Raw genomic sequence first — 19,540 nt, 5'->3', positions numbered from 1 at the left:
GTGCTACTGCCGCAGGTAGCACCGCAGCAGAGCCACAACCTTTTACCTTTCTCCTTCCTCTCTCCCTAGTCCCGGGACTGCCAAGAGCAGTCATCCCCACCAGGAAGCCCTGAGCAACCCCAAATTCAACCCTGGTTGACCAAAAGCCCTAGGGGCTTTAGGTCAACTGGCAAACAACAAGGGTCCTGGGGCTCTGAGATCCCCCTCCCAGCTCAGAAGTACTCTTAACATGTTTTCTGTTGTGGGAAACACTGGCAAAGGCTCACGAGACTATTGAAAGGGTTAAATCCCTGACAATCCCTGACTAAGACCTTACTGTGATACACAGACTTGCATTTTTCAGTTTCACTTGCATCCTTGTTCTCTTTTGTTCTCTTCCCCTGCAAAGATAGTTTTAGTTACCTGCTGAGCAGAGTTGATGATAGGACATTTCCTGTAACTTCTTACCTGATAGGACTAAACAGGCCTTGAGCAAGCTTGTTAGGCTTCCTCATTAAATCACTGATAACAGGAACTCAGGACGATTGTGCTGAAGATAAGCACCAAAGAACTAGCTTAAATCGACCCCCTTGTGACATTCCGAGGCCACAGGACTGATGAGCTAACTCAATGACCATCTATGGACAAAGGAAGCCCAAAGTTCAACTAGTGGACAACGTGAGGAAGACTCTGGAAGACCACCGGGAGGGTGAAAAGACCCTAACCCTAATTTTACTGCGCATGCTTGGACTATGTAAATGAATTCCGGGAACTCATCACCATAAAACTGCCCTTTTCAGGAAATCTGATGAATATGTATGATTTTTCTGGATATGAACTGATGTGTTGTGCTAACCTGGCGGAGCGATCCCCAGTGCTGCCCAGCGCTGCAAGAAAGAATACCTGCTTAACAGTCATCCCGACTATTGAGTCCTGATTTTGGCTTTTCACAGCAGCACTATTTTGAGGAGGAGTTGGGGAGTCCACCTGTGAGCCAGGAATCAATCCCTCAGCCCTGATGTGGTCTCTCCTCTTTCAGGCAGTCAAGCCAGCCTCCCTCAATCTCACTGTCACAGTTGGATGCTTCATCTATATCAACATCCTCTTTTCAAATCCCGCTTTCAATTTTTGTTAGCAACCTGCACAAAACAAGGCTGACAGAAAGGGGCAGCAAGAAGCCTTGCTGCAAAACTGTGAAAACACAAAGTACTTGCACATCTATAGCTACAGAACAAACAGACTGCTCTGCAAGTGGCAGAATTAAAGAGGGCTGGAGTGCTCTGGACCTGCATCTTGCGGATGGCTGTCCTGAGGTCTGATAAGGTGCCAGCTCCGATTGCAGGTTCTCCCTGCATTTGAAGCCTTCCTAACACCTCTGTCTGTGCTCATTATTTTATATTAGAAAGGGGTCTGAGCTCTCCTCTTCCTCAAAAGAGTGCTTGCAGCAACTTCTACCCAGCCACCTACTCCTGCAAAATCCACAACAGTTAATTGCTTCTGAGACAGCCCTACCCTTCTGCCAGTTGGGCTGAACTCAGTCAATGGACTCAAATCATTGAGGAGAGGAGTGAGGGATAAAGGAAGACATGAGTAAATCTTCAGTATTGGTTCTTTAGGAAATAAGGCTAAAAATAGAAGCCTTGCCATAATAAGAAAAAATAGATTCTCTACTCTTGTAGTAAATAAAGTCTCACAGGATGAAGAATAGCAGTATCCATTCCTATTTTAACAAATTCAGCTGCAGGAGATTTAATTTTTATCCAAAGACACATCAGAGAAAATTAAAAGTCATTGATCTTGTTCATCTACCTCCCTTTCTTCTCCCCCTCCCTCTCAGTTTCAGATTTCAAGCACTTACCAAGAAAATTAAACACAGTCATTAAGGAAGCACTAGAAATCACTTGCCTCTCAGCATCTTCTTATTTCCTAAAAGGAAGCCCATCAAAGAAGCCTTTGAAAAGCAACAAAACATCCACCTCCCAGCCCCCAAAGCTTTCATTGTTTTGCGAAAGTTGTGGCCGGCTACATCCCTCTGTGCCCTCTTTAAATCAATTATTCACAAGTGTGCTGACCTTAATTTATTCCCCAGGGCCTCCTATGTGACATTGTTTAATTTGATCTTGTCACTCACTTATGGAAGATAAGAGGTTTGGGGATTTCTTTTTAATCTTTCTCACTCAAGTGACTCAATCCTAAGAAAAATAATGACTTGTTTCTGACCCATTTTTTTATAAGTTGATCGAAAGGAGGATGTTTTTTAGTTTTTTTAAAGTTAAAAAGTAACAGAAAACAGAAAGGATGTCCCCCTTCTCCAAGCAAAAATCAGAGACTGATTTAAGCACTGATGTAAATTTAGAGAAGTCAAGCCTTACAGGTTTTGAAACCTGCTATTTTCAGCTCTCTCTCTTGAATTGCATGACAATGCAGTTTTAATAGTTTCTTTCTAAAATTACTTTATCAAAAAGAAATGTTGTTGTCATGGAATATCTGCTCATTTGGATAACTGCTGTGTGTACATTTCAATTTTTTTCCTGTCCCTAGCAAACTCTCAATTATAGCACTGAACATTTGGGCAAGATCTCAAATTAACTGGAATACGTATCCTTAGAGAAATCAGCTGTGCATTATGAAGTTCATGACAATACTAAAAAAAATTGTCCAGCTGAGTATGCTTTTGCATTTTGAGGTTTTTTTTCCCCTACTTGTTCCTATAAACATGTCAAGAACAGTACCTTTATCAAATAAGGGGGAAAATGGGCCAGGTTGCTGAGAAACACCTTACACAGCAAGTTGGTAATAAAAATGGAACAAGAGAAGTCTGAGGATCAGATTTTTCTCTTGGAAATTGATCTGGATCATATTAGACCCAGATGATTGCATATGAACCTGAGAAACTTTTTTCTGTAATGCCATCAAATAAAGTTATTCCAGCTTCTGGCAACCACAACCAAAAAAAAAAAAAAAAGAAGCCTTATGTACAAATAAAGTGAAGAAGGGGAAAATGTGCAGCTTCTGTTCTGCCTTTTACAGATGGATCTTTTTGAGGGCAGTACACTGGGACATCTTGTGATACAAAGCAGCAGAATGTTTTTAAACTCTAAGCTAAAAGAGAAGAATTCCAATTCCACATTTGCCTTAGAAAGCCTTAGGGATTTTTTATAAGCAGCCTAAAATTATTTTATTCTTAATTACTCTGAATATATTATTTTAACTATTTTCAACTGCAAAGGTAGAATGTTTCTTTAATGCATGTGCATTTTGCAGCTAGCTACTAGGAAAAGTATCATTTTAATTCATTGTGAAAAATGAATGTAAAATTGTATTTGAGATTAAAAATGTGTTGTTTTTTTTTTTTTTCTACTAAATTATATTGCAAAATATGGCTGGAAACCCTTTGCATATTCAGTAGAAGGCTATGTAAGGTCACAGCTACTCACTGAAACAACAAAAATACCAGATGAAAATCCACATAATATGTTAAAAACCTAAAAACTAGTACCAGTAGCGTGGCAATCAGTAGTTTGTAACTAAATAGATGATTGAGGAAAACCAACTTTATTTTTTTGTCTCAGCAGCAATGCTGAGAAGTGTTTAAAGGTAGTGGAAAGCATTAGGTAGAAATCCATAATGCTGAGCAAATATCAAGAGCTGTTCCAATCAAACAAAAGAGGGGAAATTTTAGTAATTTTTTGTCCAAATTACAAATACCTACAGCTTATCTGCAAAGGGAAATTAAGGCTCAACATTTATTACAGCTAAAAATATAGAAGAAGCCTATAACACAGCACCACATAAATCCAGGAAAAAATGGCCAGGTACAATTAAAGGTCAAACATCACCAGTCTGTCCTCGTGGAGACTCAGCGAGAATGAGGGATGTTAACCAGGAAAATTCTCTGTGTCGCTACAGGGTCACCAAATTTAGAATTAATTAATCACAATATTAAAAAAATAATTTTGCTTCCTAATTAACCATGTTACAAGGCAGCATATTCAGTCTTTTATCTCAGGGACATACGCTGATGCAGATGCAGGCTCCCAAAGATCTCTTTGATACTGAGATTACATTGACTTCAGTGGGAGTTTGCTTCTTAAATTCAGCTGTATCCAGGCCTGAGTCACTAAGGACTTCGCATCCTTTAGGCAGATGCATGTGCTGGTTTGTTTGAGAGAGCAGCACAGAGTATACAATCAAGTGAAGTTAAAAATGTTTTGCATGCAGGAATCATACGGAAGAACCTGGAGAGAAATTCTGTAAAAAATTTATCAAAAGTGTTGAAAAATCACTATCTCAAGTGAGGCTAGGCTGCTCGCCTTTCTTCTTTCTGAGGGCGAACTTGTAGAGAAATAAACAAATATTATCTGTTTTATCTTCAGGTTGGTTTTCCCCCTCCCCCTGAAGTGCAGTGTCTTACTGACCCAGAAAAAAAAAAAAAAAAAATCAAAGGGAAGTGAGTCATCAACACAGCCCTAGCTTGAAGCTAGGTTTGAGGGTCCTCAGAAGAATAACAGTCCGTATTTCTTCCACCAAAGAACCCAAGGACAAGTATTCTAAAATTTTTGCGGCGAAGTCTTTCATTGGGAGGCATGTCCCCCACATCTGTTCATCCTTGGCCCCCGTCCCTTGGCCCAGAGGCAGGCTGTCCATGGGGCACAGGCAGGACCCTGAACATGAAGCTTCCTTGGAGAAACCTCCTGAGGCCTGATAGTCCTGCAAGCCCCACTGTCAGCTCTACTCCAAGCCCTTGCTCAGGCTAGGATTGATGGCTAGACATGTTTCAGAGACAGGAAACCTTTTAGGTCCACTAGTTCTTCAGGGTGATCTGACTAGGGCACCAATGTGAAGGGGCATTTGACCCACAAGTTCCTCTATTTGCCTTGGCCAAGGACCAGCCCACACAAGCCTCCCCAAACCTTTCGGCTGATTCTCTTTGGCAGTGGAAGGAAATGAGGACAACCTGTGTGATGTAGGGTGAGAGCTCCTGTGTGAGCCCTTACACCAGCTCCCCCAGTTTATGTCCACAGTGCTCTCAGCCATGGCATTAGGAGCACGGGCAGGGCAGGCCACACGTGGCACTGAGAAGATGCAGCCCCCCCAGTACCTTTCATACAGTTTGTGGATGTGCTGCTCAGCACAGCTGTGAATACACAGTCCTCACTGCAAAACCCACTCAAGAAACAGCAAAAATAGTGCAGGAACAAACCCACATCCCAATCCTTGCTGCTTTACGTACGGCTCTGTACATGCAAGCGCAGTGCAGAAAATGACCAGCAAAGCATGATGTCCTATAACATAACCGTGCAACTGCACTGCTGTTAATGGTGGTTTGCATTCACTTCTTAAAATTAGCACCAATTCCCTTCGCTGGATAACAGAGCAGGTTCAGGGGAGCAGTACAGTTTTGTTAGTACCTGGATTTCAATAGTACATCTATTCAGAATTATTCATTTGGAGTAAAAAGGACTCTAAACATGTAACTGTTCAGCTTTATTAACTAACAGGCAATTACATATTAAAATGCGCTGAAATTGCATTGTAATTTTAACATAACTACAACGTAATTACAGTCTTTGTAGTGTAAAGTACGACTATAACACAGTAATGAATTAAAGATGAGAAATAAGCATATAGGCTACTTTGTATTTAGAGTAGATATCTCCGTAATATTCCCCTTGCGGATTCACTTTCAGGAATACGGCCTAACTTTGCTTCACACCTATTGGGCTCAGAGTGCCAGATCTGGGAACCGCCAACCTGTAAATAAGTAAGAGAACAAGGCTGGTATTTTGTGCAGCCAAACACGACACGTGTGTCCTATTGCCGGCTTTCCTGAGCTGACTTCGCAGGTGTAATTGCTCCCTGCTATGCATTTCCCCTTTGGAAGCAGCTTCCTGGCTAATTTGAGGCTAGCAGTTTTCCCCACCACAGTGCAAGCATGAATGGAAACTGCTGGTGTAATAGCACTGCTTGTTAGGCAAATGTGTCAAGTTTTATTTTTTAAGTGGAAGAGAGATTATAAAAAAAAGTTGGGTTTTTTTTTCCCCATTTGGTACAAATATTCCAGTGTATCTCAACTAACTCTTCAGCTACGAATTAAAAAAATTTGCTTTGCCAAGAATTTTAACTGGTTGTGCAAATCTTTGCCATCTGTTGCACTGTTTAACTGCAGAGACAAACCCAGCATAATTCGCCATTGTAGCATAATAACATTAGATCAATGATTTATGGGGCCTTGAATGTTCTTTACTCAGAGCGTTTGCACCTATTCCGAATACAAACTCAAACGCGAAGCTGCTCCCCTTGCCCCACTGCAGTCTCTTCATGTCAAACACAAATCCTCTAATATCAGATACCGTATCACTATGCATGTGACCCCCAGCTTACAGTGTAACAAGTCCAGGGAAAGCATGCTATTAAACTCTGCTACCTTGGAACACATATAAATAATTCACACCTTTTCTATAAATATTTATCCCTGTAACTGCAACTGTCATTCAAATAAAGGTTACAGTCTTCATCCATGTCCATTTTCCATATACCAACCAAATAATATGAATTTTTCAACTGCCTTCTCTACTTAATTTATATTTTTCTTAAAATTCAGATGTACAACATGTTTTCTCATAGCAGTTAAACAGAAAGACTCCTGATTTTCCTTTGTCTTTTTCCTTTTAACCTGTGCTTATCCATTGACTTCAATGGAACTACTGTGAGCTTACATGAAAATGAGAGCCAAGTCTGGGATTACAGCTTTCTGTTAGTGTCCCATGCTTTTAAATAAAAACATCATGATATTACAATCATATCTGTATGGTACAAACACATCTGAACTGTAATCCAGGGGATGGAAAATATCCATGAACTTTCTACACCTTCCCTAAATGCTAAACTGTCACAAATTTCCTTTTTTCCACATGCAGTCTCCTCCATTATCTCTTGAAAAAGAGAGCACCCCCAACAAAATCATCCCGAAATTTGGCAGCTTTTTAAGCCAAAATTAGACATTTATCTCCTATCATCACCTCAGGAAGAAGAAAGGGGAAACAGGGAAGAGAAGCAATAGAAGTTATGAATCCTCATAAGCAAGAAAAGAGCAGTCAGTCAGTTACCAAATTACTCCCTCCTGGCTGCAGAAGTTTGGTTTTGCCAAAAAGTAATCACCAAAAAAGCATCCTGGGATAAGAAAATTCCTCTAAGTGGCCAACTTTTTGCTAGGGAGAGATATTATGAACCATAAAAATTATGTGCTGCTTCTGTTTCATGAACATTACATAATTGCTAGACTAAATAGCCAGAATAAGCAGAGAATGGGCATTTTTACTAGGCTTCAGAAGAGTAAAGCCATAAAGAAAATAACTCCATGAAATTTACAGGAGAGACCCATTTCAGACCATATGTTGGGAAGGATCTTCATCCAAATGTATGAGTCAATGTGTTAGCTAAGTGTTGCACGCAGAGTTCGTCAGTTTGAGACTGTGTGAGGTTTGGGTTTCTCAAAGCTTTCATGCTGGCCTGCTTTTATCCTCCAAAACATGACACATCTACTTGACTTTCTGCATCACAAATTTTTCCCCACTCTGCACTGTGAATCCAAGCAGAAAAAAAAAAAAATTACTTGACTTGCTCATGGTATGGACACTTCAGCACATGTGTAATTCTTTTTAAGCTCCAAAGCCTTAATTGCTTGATTTTGCAATCATGGAAACACATAGCACAATTATAGCCAGGACTGACTGTGATCTGAGTCTATCAAGGTATTCTGTAATGCAGGTCCCTAGCTTTATTCCTCTATTGTCTTCTGACTAGACGCTTGTCTCTTTATTTATTTTTATGGTGTGATTTATACACCTTATAAAATTATTATTTCAAACCTGCCTGTAGGCAACAGCTGTATGACTGCATAATTACCATTAAAAGATGGCAATGCTAGAAGAAGATCTTCTCATACAAAAAACCCCTCATCTGGCATAATCACTCATTTATTTGTTTAATAGATGAAATTAGTGAGAGAACAGAACACGGACAATAATGAGGGTGTTACAGACGAGCTTTGCCGCAGCACTCTGCCAAGCGCTACCCCCCCAGCTCAGCATCCCCCAGCTTGAACAGAAACTGCCAAGTACAGCTGGCCCAAAAATGACTGTTCTTTTTTACAAAAGCTTTCCAAAGCTTTAAAATCTGTTTTTCTTCCATACTTGATAGTGGAACTTTTCAAATATTTTCCTGAAACAAACTATGCAGGAATGTTCATTAGATATGGAAAAAAACCCCAAAACATCAGGGAGTTGATTTGGGAAATGTTTCTGTAAGCAATCACAAGATCTAGCATAGACCTCAAAACCTCATCATTAAATTGGGAGCCAGAGCATAAAGGATGAGCTCACTTGGGTTATTTGGGGGCCAGCTGTAGCAGTCACCGCCTTGTCGCACAACTGGACGCACATCTCTCCTGCCACCAAAACGCTGGTGTCCTTGCGGCAGCTGCGAGCCAGCTGCTGGTGCTCAGATAGCCAGAGAAGGCTGAGGGCTACCTGTACTGTCTGGCCAAAGCTGATGGGAAGGCAGCAAGGTCTGTACCTTCTTTAAATGCAACAAACGTGTTTAAAGGGAGGACTACATTACACTGAAAACAGTCTCACGGGCCTGCTGCCAGCTGTGCAGGGACTGAGGGCCCTTGCAGCCAGGGCCCGTCCTACCGCCCCAACCAGGAATATAAATTTACTTCCCTTCCCTTTTTCTACCTTTCCCAGCATCCTACAGGATGTTTCAGAGAATGTCATTTCCCGCTGCCCTCCACCCTTTGAGGCTGGTTGACACTGTTGGTGGAGAAGTGGGCTCTAGTTTTTCTATTGGCACAAAAAGGCAAGTTAAATAAATAATAAACCAGCAATATTATGTGCATGTGTTCTATAGTTTGTGTGAATAAATGCTAAGGATGGCAAACATAACCAGAGCACTTGACTTGTCTAATTTGGGCATTAAGCGTTTTATCTCAAAACTGAGAATCAAGAGCAACAAAAACCATTCAGTCTACTTTTCTAACAGGAAGTAATTTCACTGACGAGCACTTCCAGCTTTGTCTGTATCTCTGTTTCAACTCCTTGAAATCCTAACATTAAATCTGGATTAAGAGAATTTTATTTGCAAAACTACAAATGCTACTCGAAACAGCCGGAAATGTTTTTAATCCCCATTTAAATGCAAAAAGTATCGTAAAACTTTACTTACACTTGACCAAAAGCTTTCCAAAGCCTTTGCATATTAGGTGACCTTGATAGCTAAGCAATATGGGCTTTTCCAAAGGATTTTGGCTGTTGTAAATATTCATAGCATCACTGACAGAAACACTCCAAAGTGTTACTTAGAAGCCAAGCTTTTACTGACAGGGTAGAGCCCAGGATCTGGCAAATATGCTAAAAAAAAAAGAAGGCAGAATCATGTTTCCTCCTGCCTGTGTGGTTCCAAGCCCTGGCACCCTGCTCGCTCCACAGGTGAGCATCAACGGGTGTCGAACTCCAGACTCTTAATTACTTCTCTGATTAAGAAGCCAGGCAGTGAGCTGGAAGACACAGCATTAACTCCCAGCACCTGAATTCAAAATAAACTTGTTTACCCATCTGAAACTTATTCAGATGGATATGAAGAAATTATTCAGGACTGACTTTGCATGGAGGTTAGAAGGCTGTTAGGCTATGAAATGCAAAGGGGAAAACATTAAGGGATAAAAAGAGCCTTCCAAATGCTCGGCAAACTATTCCTGGCAGTGACCCTGTCATGTAACTACTAAGTTGCCCAGCATCAGATGACATCACGATTCTTTAATTCTACCACAAAAACCAAAAGAAAGATAGACTTGCCAAAAAAAAATAGTGAGTCCAGGAATGGACAGTACAGAGGAGCGCCAGGGAGCAGAAAACAGGATAAAGGAAACAGTTTGGCGGAAAAGCGTGCTGGTGGAGGCCCACACAAGACGCAGCAAATAACGTTGTAACTGAAAGATCAAAAAGCATAAGAACCATGTGTAGAAAACACATTCGAGGCACAGGCTTCCAGCTGCGCCCGCAGCCCTGCTTCTCCTTTCTGCTGCCTTTCTTTGCCACGTCAGCCTCGCCTATGCCTTTGGTGTTGGGCTGAGGCCGGGCAGCGGCCGGACGCCTCTCCCCTGGCAAGGGGAGGACAGAGAGAGAGAGGGCAAAAAGCCTGCGGGCGGAGGGTAACGCCGCTTGCAGGGGGAGCGCCAAAGCTGCCCGTGCCGCGCCAGGCCGCGCGCGGCCGAGGCGACACGGCAAGCAAAGGAGAGCTGCGTGGGGCCCCGTCAGGGGCACAGGGGCTCGAACCGAACCCCAGGCCCTCGGGACCAGAGGCGCTCGGCATCTCTGCCTGTCCACGTGAGAGGCCCGGCGGCGCGGGCGTACAGCGGCCCCAACAGCCCTCGCACCGCCCTGCGCCCCACCGCTGCCAGCCAGGCCCCAGGCACCGCACTAAGGCCCTCAGGGGGTGCTGATGTGGGATTGAGGTGATGTGCAGAGCAGGGGAGTTGGAGCTGTGCTGAGGGTCTGGTGTGCTTGGGTAGGGGCAGGGTGGTATTGGGGTGCGAGTGGAGCGGTGGTGGGGTGTACTCCATTGCGTGTGGCGTGCAGTGCCTGGGTGGTGTTTGCGTGGGAGTCAACGTGCCGGTTGGTGGGGAGCGCGAGTTTTGGGTTGGAGCAGTGGGGGCAGGGTGTTGTGAGAGTTGTATGGGTCATATTCTCTATTTCCACCACGTTGATTACACAGGTATATGTATGTATGTGTTTCATACCAAAAAGTAGCAATATTGTCTCTCCGGCTCGCAGTAGATACAACTCTAATCAGGGTATCTGCACAGCACGCTGGTTTTAATGATGGAGAAGAAGGGACATGGTAAAATTCTCTTCAGTATCCCTCTGTACCTGTGTCTTTCCATAGTGTATTTCATAGCTAGCTCCAAATGACAAAATGCCAGTGTTACTACACTTTACATTTGTTTTTAGGTGAGCCTAAAGACCATGAGGCCAGGAGTCAGCAGCTAGGGCTATAGGAGGCTCTTTCATAGTGTGGCTTTTCTTCTGCATGATTTCTCATTCAGACCGAAGGCTGAAAGGTCAATTTATGCTGACTTAATAAAAGAAAAACATAGATTAATATTCAGAGTAGCCCAACTGGCTGTACACCAGCACCTATGAAAATCTGTTCTCTCTGGTTTGGTGACCCCTGTGTAACAGATAGTTGAGGAGGAGAGACACTTAATTAAGTTTGAAGATGCGCAGCATTAAGGACAGCAATGAGGAATAGAAAATAGATATTTTTTTCTGGAGATTATAAAAGTTGAAATGGAACTATTTTCTGAGCTGAAATGAAGATCAGGAGTTTGGTTAAGCTTGACACATCCTACCTAGACTGAGAATATTAGCAACAGATATGCAACACTAAATGCAAAACTAGCATGAGATTCAGTGATCTGTAAAGGCAATCATAACATTCATACAGCATATAGCATGCATCCCATGTCAAAAAACATCCAGGGTCTCTTGACTTGGTAGACAAGCAATTCACATAAAAAATTCAAGGGATAACCCATATTCCTCCTCCACTTTCTCCCATATGCAACCTAAGAATATACTCAGGAATAGTCACTTATTTGTTGTTTCCTGTTGATACTCTCCAGAGAAGGACCCTGGCAGGGAACTAGCCTGTAGGACTTGCTTCTTGCTCTATGGTCCAAAACAATCATGGTCTGGTTATGTGCATTAATTGGAAGGAAGAGTGCAGCAGTTTTCATGCATAAATTGTCTATGCATCTAACCTGTAACAGCTTACTCATAGTTCTATGAGGCAGCACAGAAGAGAAGGATGGGTATAGATCAGCCATTTAGGCTTCTACAGCTTTAAACCACCTTTTCAAACTCTGCTTAGAATTGATTAATTAGCAACCACTACACATCACATGGCCCACACATCTTACATTTCCAAACTGCTACTATGTTCTCCAAGTTGGACATTGCTTATTGTGGTTTCCAATATAGTTCCACTGATTCTACCCCATTCAAAAAACAAAACAAAGGAAACAAAAACAACCCCACCTAGACCCAAAACTCAGCTCTTTCTCCCATTCCACAGACTTGTGTTACTGCTTACAAAGATCAGTTCTTGCAATCATGACTTCCACAGTGCTTAAATTTGACCCGTGTCAGCTGGGTTGTACCAGTGGGACAGGTGTTCTCTTATTTCCTCCTAACAAAATGTGCTTGATGGCAACTCATCCCAATCAAGGTAAGATCTTGTGCCTGGAGGGTGCTGTCAGATCAGTCATTACTGAAGCACATCTAGAAATCACAATACATCATGTCAGAGGAAGTGCCCTTTCTTAAATGCGTTGAAAAGTTTGTGCTCAGAAATAATAAGAATGTTTACTCTTTGAACTCACATTTCAGAATTTGCCACAAATCAGGAATATTTTCTCTTAGAAAAGGTATTGCTTCTCTTGTCTTCCTTGTTTTTAAGATTCTGCTTCAGCAGGCTTCATGGCAAAAAAAGCAAAAAAACCAAAAAAAGTAGTGGAAACACTACTGCAAGAAAGCAATAAACATGAATAAAACACTACCCCTTCAAAGAAGAACATATGAGGTTTATCTAACCTGAATACTGAGTCAATCTGTAGCCTAGCAGCTGAAAGAAAATACAGGAAGAAAAAGGGAAAATCCAGCAGGAGAAAATAAGAAATATATTTTGGGCATTTAGTCCCTGATGTCAGGTGTGTGACATTGTTGTGTTTTATTCCAAGCAAAATTTCATATCTATGAAGTTATTGGAGTGACAGAAAGTGCTGTGAAAAGCAGAGTAAACTCAATTCCTTCCCACCGTCATATCCTCACTGCTATACAGCTGGGCGAGATCAATGCTTTGCTCTCCACGGAGGCAGAAAACAAAGGAAAGTTTCCTGGATCTGCAGCAAAACCAGGGCCCCCGGCCAGCAAAGCCCCATGAACCAGTCATGTTTGCACCTGCCTATGCAACCTCTTTATCCTGCCACGTAGCAATGATACCCCCTGTCTCCCTAACAGAAACACATGAAATCAGGAACCAGTCCTGGGATCCGTGAAGATAAGTCACTGCAGGTATCTACCATGATAGTACCCGTGGAAGCGAAGGCACACGTGTGCTTATCTGTGTTGCTAAATGAAGTTCCTGAACTACAAAACAGGGTCTGGATCAGTTGTCTTGTGTGTTGTGATCCGAGCGATGACTGCTATCACACGAACCCCAGGGCCACTCTCCTGCCTTGGTGGCCTGATCTGGAGGGACCCAGTCCTTGAAAAAGTGCCAGGCTGAGGCAGGTTTCCCATACTCTTATTGACTTGACAGGTTGCTCTTTTTATATAGCATACATAATGCCACAATTGTGCTGTATTTTGCCATTTTTGTTCGCTTTCAGTTCTTTTTTAACTTTTAAGTTAAAAAAAATTACATAGGCACAGTGTGTGTCTGCATGGTGACATACCACCCTGTTCGTATAGCACTGTGGGAGATAAAAGGATTTTTTTTTCTAGCTTGCCTTAATCCTATTTATGGGCAATCAACAGCAGACAAATGTCCTGTTAAATACATCTTCATCTAGGCAAAAGTTGAACTTATGAACATGATAAAATGAAAGCAATTTCTAAATATACTATGCTGGGGATTTATGTTAATTCAGTTTAAATCATATTGATTATCAGTGACAGTTTATTCAGGACATTATTTTGTGTTTTTAATTTTACCCTAATTATTTTGGTTCAGTAGATTTATACCAATAGCTGTTACAGATCTTCATGCTTTGTCTACCCTCTTTCTTTTGATCCCAGCCTTCTAGGAAACAGATATGCACTTTAATCTCTTCTTCTGCCATACTGAGTAAAAGCGTATTGTGCATTCATACATTGTGGTATTTTTTTGCTTAAGCAAATTAGTGCAATCTTTATAGCATTTGATATATGTCTACAGTTTGTGGGATTCTTCTTTCATTTTTAACGTTGGAGGAAGTTCATGTTTATGCTCCTGAATGGGTTGAAATGTTTCAATGTTTTCAGAATCTCTGCTGGCCAGAAATATTCTGCATCCCCAAGGTACCACAGGTAGATCAAAGGATCACAGCCTACTCTGACCTCCACCCGTGGGCCAGGGGTTGTTCCAGCCACACACAGACCCCTTTTACATCAGGCTGGGTTTGTATTATGAGTTCTCAGTCTGCCCTTTGGCTCTGGTCGCAGGGTCAAAATAGGCATGTTTGCATGGGCAGTGTCTGTGGTAGGAATGACAAGTTTCAGATGAAAATCTTTTTGTTGTTGTTTAACTATTTTAGGAAAAAAATAGTCTTCAAGCATTTTGTGCTATTTCCTTTTGATACTGCAAAACAGTGAGCACCCTTTTTGCAGAAAGGCAGGGTGTGTACCAGCGTTCAATTAACTCAGTGCATGATTGAGAGAGGAGTACAAACTTTGACAGTAGTGACCAAAGAAAATAAATTAAGTAGCAGCAACGTACATAGCAAATGATTAGAGAGACAGAAAACCTTTCCTTCCTCCCTGAGACAAGTGTAAATTAAGACTGTGTGGAAAACACGGCAACTAGACAAATTGCCCATTTTCAAGGTACCTACCAGGCTTGGCCCATGGTCCAGTACAACAAACCCCGAAGGCAGCAGACACAAATAGTTTTCCCAGCAATCCTGACATACAGTCTATCCATCATCCATAATGCCTTGTTTCCCAGGGAAGGCTACTGATGAAGAAACCCACCTTTATGTAAGGAGAAAGGGCAGAATTAACTGCTGCTGCTCTAAAACATACCGTACAGATTACAGTGGCATGTTCCTGCAACTGTGGGGCTTGGTTCACAGGATGGTACCTTATCTACATGAATTAAAACTATGGGGCCAGGCTGTGCATCAATGTACAATTTCTATACCACTTTCACCAGTCAAGTACTATTCTACATGGGATTTTGGTCGTGGTTTCACTGGAGACAAAAGCAAGACTCTCACTGGTATCAGAAAAGCTGGGATTTCTACAAAAATCAGTCAGGAATGCTGTTTGCAGTCTGTCAGTAAATAATTATTTCAGTAAATAGAATATTTGTTGTATAGAAATGGATCAAAGTTTTTTCTTTGAGTCGATAATTAGGGGTTTTTTGAGTTGTTGGGGTTTTTTTCCCTCTTCCCTCCAATCAACTGTCCTCTGAACTTAGTGGATATCTTTCAAGAGAGAAGAATGGATTTTGGATCTGGTACTTCATGGCAGATGGTATAAAGGACTACCAGAAAAGAACACTCCTTACTTAGAGGTCAGAGGACATCTTCCCATCCCTTTAAATGGCTTAACAGCTCTGTAAGAATAACAAATCTGTTTAAAATAGGAAATCAGAAGGAAATAAAGCTGTGTCAGGCAACATTAACACTCCCATGTGCATTTTGACCTTGGACAGCTCGTCAGATCTCTTGTTCAGCTCATTCATCATTATTCTGAGCTGTCATCGTGAACACCCTTGCTCATTAATTATACATTAACCTCATTCATGACTTTTAATCTATAACAGGTCAGAATGTTTAAAAATAATTAAATAAGAATGTGCAATGGTAATAAGGATAATACCTGTACTGGAGTTTAGGACATCTGACTGCAAATCAAAAATAGGTGATGCTGAACAATTAAATGGGAAATAGCACAAAAACAAGAAAGGGGAGGTCTCCAAATCTCCAACCTTGCATTTAGAACAGTATTAGCTCTAAAGGAGTCCCAAAATATGCAGCTTATAGGCTTTTTTTTTTTTTTAAACTTACAAAATGAGCATGAGTTTTCAAAGCAAGGAAATATGATCTGCTGTAAGCAGATTAGTGGATCAAACTGTTAGGCACTAGCTCAGATAAAACAGGGATGGGTTCTTGACAATATTCAGACTCTCTTCTGCTGGTTGAACTGCCGGTGCTCCCATTTGGTGGGTGCGTTTGCTGGGTGGAGTGTGCTGACTGTGCTGACATTGTTTTCAGAGCACACTGTGTTCCCACAGGTTGGTGTATCCATCTCGTGGAGGCTGAGCCAGTTCTCAGTGGGTCTTCTGACCTATGCAGTGGCTTGATTTCCAAGCAACCTGGGATGAGAGCAATCCTCTACATCTGTCAGTCAGTTCTCTGTGGTGAATATTGGATTCAACAGAGGATTTACCTCCGTGTTTCCAGCACTGATAATGTTTTAATTCTGAAATTATCATATAGTGTTTCTTCCTATAATTAAATGAGTTTTCACATCACATAGCACTGGGGCACCTTGCTTTCCAATACCACAAAGGACTTTTCATATTGTGGCAGTTGTCTGCAGTAAGCTGAAAGTGCCAAGGTTTCCAGAACAGGCTTGAAGCAGAAATAAAATTTTATACCCAAGGAAGAATTACTACATGCCACATAACATTTCAAGCTAAAATAATGTTTCATCAAAGATTTAGGGAACAAGGATTAGTTTTTTAAGCCTAGCTAAGTCAATGAATCTTATATCCCATATACTGCTATACATTATGTTCTGAGATACATTTTGCTATGCTAACTCAAGGCTGTTCTAGTGAGGTTGCTTAAAAAAACCCCCTCAATTGAGAGGACATTTCACTGACTTCGTTTAAAAGAACTTGTGAAACCCACCAGCACAAAGATGCCCAGGAAGGTGGTCAAAGGATATTACACTGCCTGTGAAGTACTTAATGAATTTTAGAATGGTAAACTATGGAGTTCAATAATGATAGATTATGGAGCCTCGAATATATACAGAAGGATTTACCTTAAAGAGAAAAACCAGAAGAACTTGTCCCAGCTGTAAGTGGATGCCATTTGAAGTATCCAGATTATGCTTTATTAGTCCCAGAGAAGCTAAAAACCCTTCATAAATTGTTTTTGACCACATACAGGATTTTCAGAGGACTCCAAGAAAGTTAGGGGTAGTATCTGGCGAACTTCAGTAGAGGCTGGGTACCTAACTACCTTGGAGCGCTTGGAAAATCCCTGTCTCTCTGAACAGCTGGATTCTGCTCAGTTCTAGCAAAATACGTGTGTTTCATAGCTCTGAAATACTCTGTAGGATTTTAACCTTAAAAATGTCCAAATGCAAGGGTAGGTGCTTAATCTGATTGCATACTGAGTTTAATAGGACTCTGCCTATGGCATTAAATAACAGTACCTTTGTGTAACCCACTGGTTACAGGTCCCTGTTGTGTGGCATCCACCAGGCGGGGGGGATTAAAACCCACCTACACAGCCCTGCTCGTCTCCCTCCGCTGCAGCAGCTCATGCTTTTAACTTCAGACATCTCCGGGGCAGGTTAGCCAAGGTAGTCATCATCACATATTTACACTTACAAACTACCTTTTATCTGATGATCTCAAAGCACTTCACATTCATTAATTAAACTCTAAGGGCTTGGTAATAGGTTGAGATGAATATTTTCTGCTGTCCCTCAGGTAAAATAGCAGTTTCACTTAAACATGAGCAGCAATTGGCTTTAAACCTAGAGAATCTGTTTTTATGAGCAATCACAGATCTGTATGTAGTAAAAAGTATGATTACGTGGGATGGACTCAGTTTGTGCTGAAATGGGAAAGGAGATTACTTTTTCATTCAAAATACCTTTACTCTAACGTGTTTCTTTCTTAAACTGAAGTGAGCATATTGGACTATTTATTCCCAAATGGAATTCGAGCAATTTAGGTTACTGAGGATTTAGTCCCTGAAATGTATTTTTTTTCCTTAAATCTGTTTCAGAAAGTTCTGTTCCACATGTGATCAGAATCATAATGAAAGGACTTTTCTGTATATGTAATGCTTCCGAGTTGACACGTCTAACCATGTATTTGGGCAATGTAAAATCAAGCCAATATCAGTAAAGCAAGAGGAGTAATTTTTTTTTTAAAGGGATGCTAGTTTACATCCTATAAACCAGCTCTGTTTCCTATTGTTGGGGAATATTGTCTTTTACTCAGAACTGACTTGAGGTGCGAGACCAATGAATAGAAACTCATAAAGGCAGAATTTCCCCTCTGTGGGAGGCATCAGTATTTTAGAAAAGAAAGAAGGTGCATCTATAAAGAGGAGGAGTATTTTCAAAATTTCTGTCTGCATGAAAAATAACAGAAATCATATCTTAAAAATAAAGAGCCATATTTGAAAGCATAATTAAAGGGATAACATGTTCCAAGCCCCAAAATGTTATCCCTTCTCTGTGCCTCAGTATCCCCTTCTCTAAAACACACATCATAACAGTAGCCTGTTTGGTGAAACACTTCTGCACCACCTGGTAAAAAGCATCATCCAGAAGCTTACTTACTGTTACTGGAAGTGAACATGAGTAATTGTTTCAGATAAAATGACAGACTTCCATAGAATCACTACATCCTTCCAGTCTGAATCCTGCAACACCAAAAAGATATTCCCTTCCCAACCCAACACCACACTTAGACCAGCTGTGACCTGTTACACATGAGCGGTGTAGCAGTGATAGTCATTTCAGCTGGCCTACGTGTATTTTTTCTGTTTGAATGCATAGCATTTTCCTTAATTATGTCTGACTTTTCATCCAGCATGCTATAAGCTTCTTATGAAGAAAAGAAAATAAATAATTCAACTTCCACTTATTCCAGGAGGAGACTAGCTGTTCTAATCTATCCTTAGAGAATAAACAAGTTAGCTGTTCACATACAGCTTTTTAGAGTATGACAAATAAACATGTGCATGATATTGCAATGACAATAAGGATTGGGAATACCAGAACTGTATTTTGGGCTGGAATCTGAGGCTGGCAGCATTTCCAGTTGCCTCCCAGGGGCTTGAAAGTTTGGTTACACTTTTGCCTGTAGCTGCAAGCCGGAGACTGGTAACAAATGTCAGTGCAATAAGGAGCGAGGAAGGAAGGACGGAGCCAGAGAGTGTGTCAGAATGTGGATTAATTCCCCATCGCAAGAGCGCTCCGGGCTGCTCTGCACAGTGTGTTCGGAGAGAGCTCTCAAATGAGTTAAAAGTCTGATCGAGAAATACGGTTCCTTGGCCACTCAGGAGCGAGCCTGTCTGTTTAGGGTAGTCTGTTGGAAATATTAATGTGTTAGGGCAGCACGCTGGGAAAGCTTCTGCACCTGCTTTAGAGAAACCTTTCAAAACACATGTTACTTGCTGCCTCTAGGAATGTTCCTCTTTTACTTGGAACAAGTGTGGGATGAAACATTTGAAGCAGTTTTGAACCAAAATCTAAGTTTTCCCCTTTCCCAGGGATGGGGTATGTGAATCTCTCATGCTTTCTGTCTGGCTTAATGAGTCCTGAATTTCAGCTCTTACTGAAGGATGATCGGGGCCTCACCCTGGAGGAGCCCACAGGTTGATGGATCAGGTGAAAGCCGAGAAATGAGCTTGCACCCCTTGAATTCTAGGTAAGAGGTCTTACATCTAGGCCCCAGCACAATGACTAGAGTGGAGCAACAGAGGAGAATAATTTCCCCAGCAAAGTCTCCCTGAAGCTTCACTGCATCAGCATCCAGC

At 41.5% G+C, this 19,540-nt stretch overlaps 1 protein-coding gene across 1 annotated transcript in view; it reads left to right on the top strand.

Moving 5' to 3' along the window:
- Positions 1 to 10,522, top strand: part of COX11 (cytochrome c oxidase copper chaperone COX11) — a 246,673-nt gene extending 236,151 nt beyond the window's left edge. The window contains exon 5 of the transcript XR_012778161.1: positions 10,512 to 10,522. The gene's annotated coding sequence lies outside the window, so the exon portion shown is untranslated. The remainder of the gene's footprint in view (positions 1 to 10,511) is intronic.
- The last annotated feature ends 9,018 nt before the right edge of the window (positions 10,523 to 19,540 follow it).

The sequence above is a fragment of the Mycteria americana genome, chromosome 16 (assembly GCF_035582795.1).
Source record: "Mycteria americana isolate JAX WOST 10 ecotype Jacksonville Zoo and Gardens chromosome 16, USCA_MyAme_1.0, whole genome shotgun sequence".
NCBI lineage: Eukaryota > Metazoa > Chordata > Aves > Ciconiiformes > Ciconiidae > Mycteria > Mycteria americana.
This window is presented reverse-complemented; position numbering and strand designations above follow the sequence as displayed.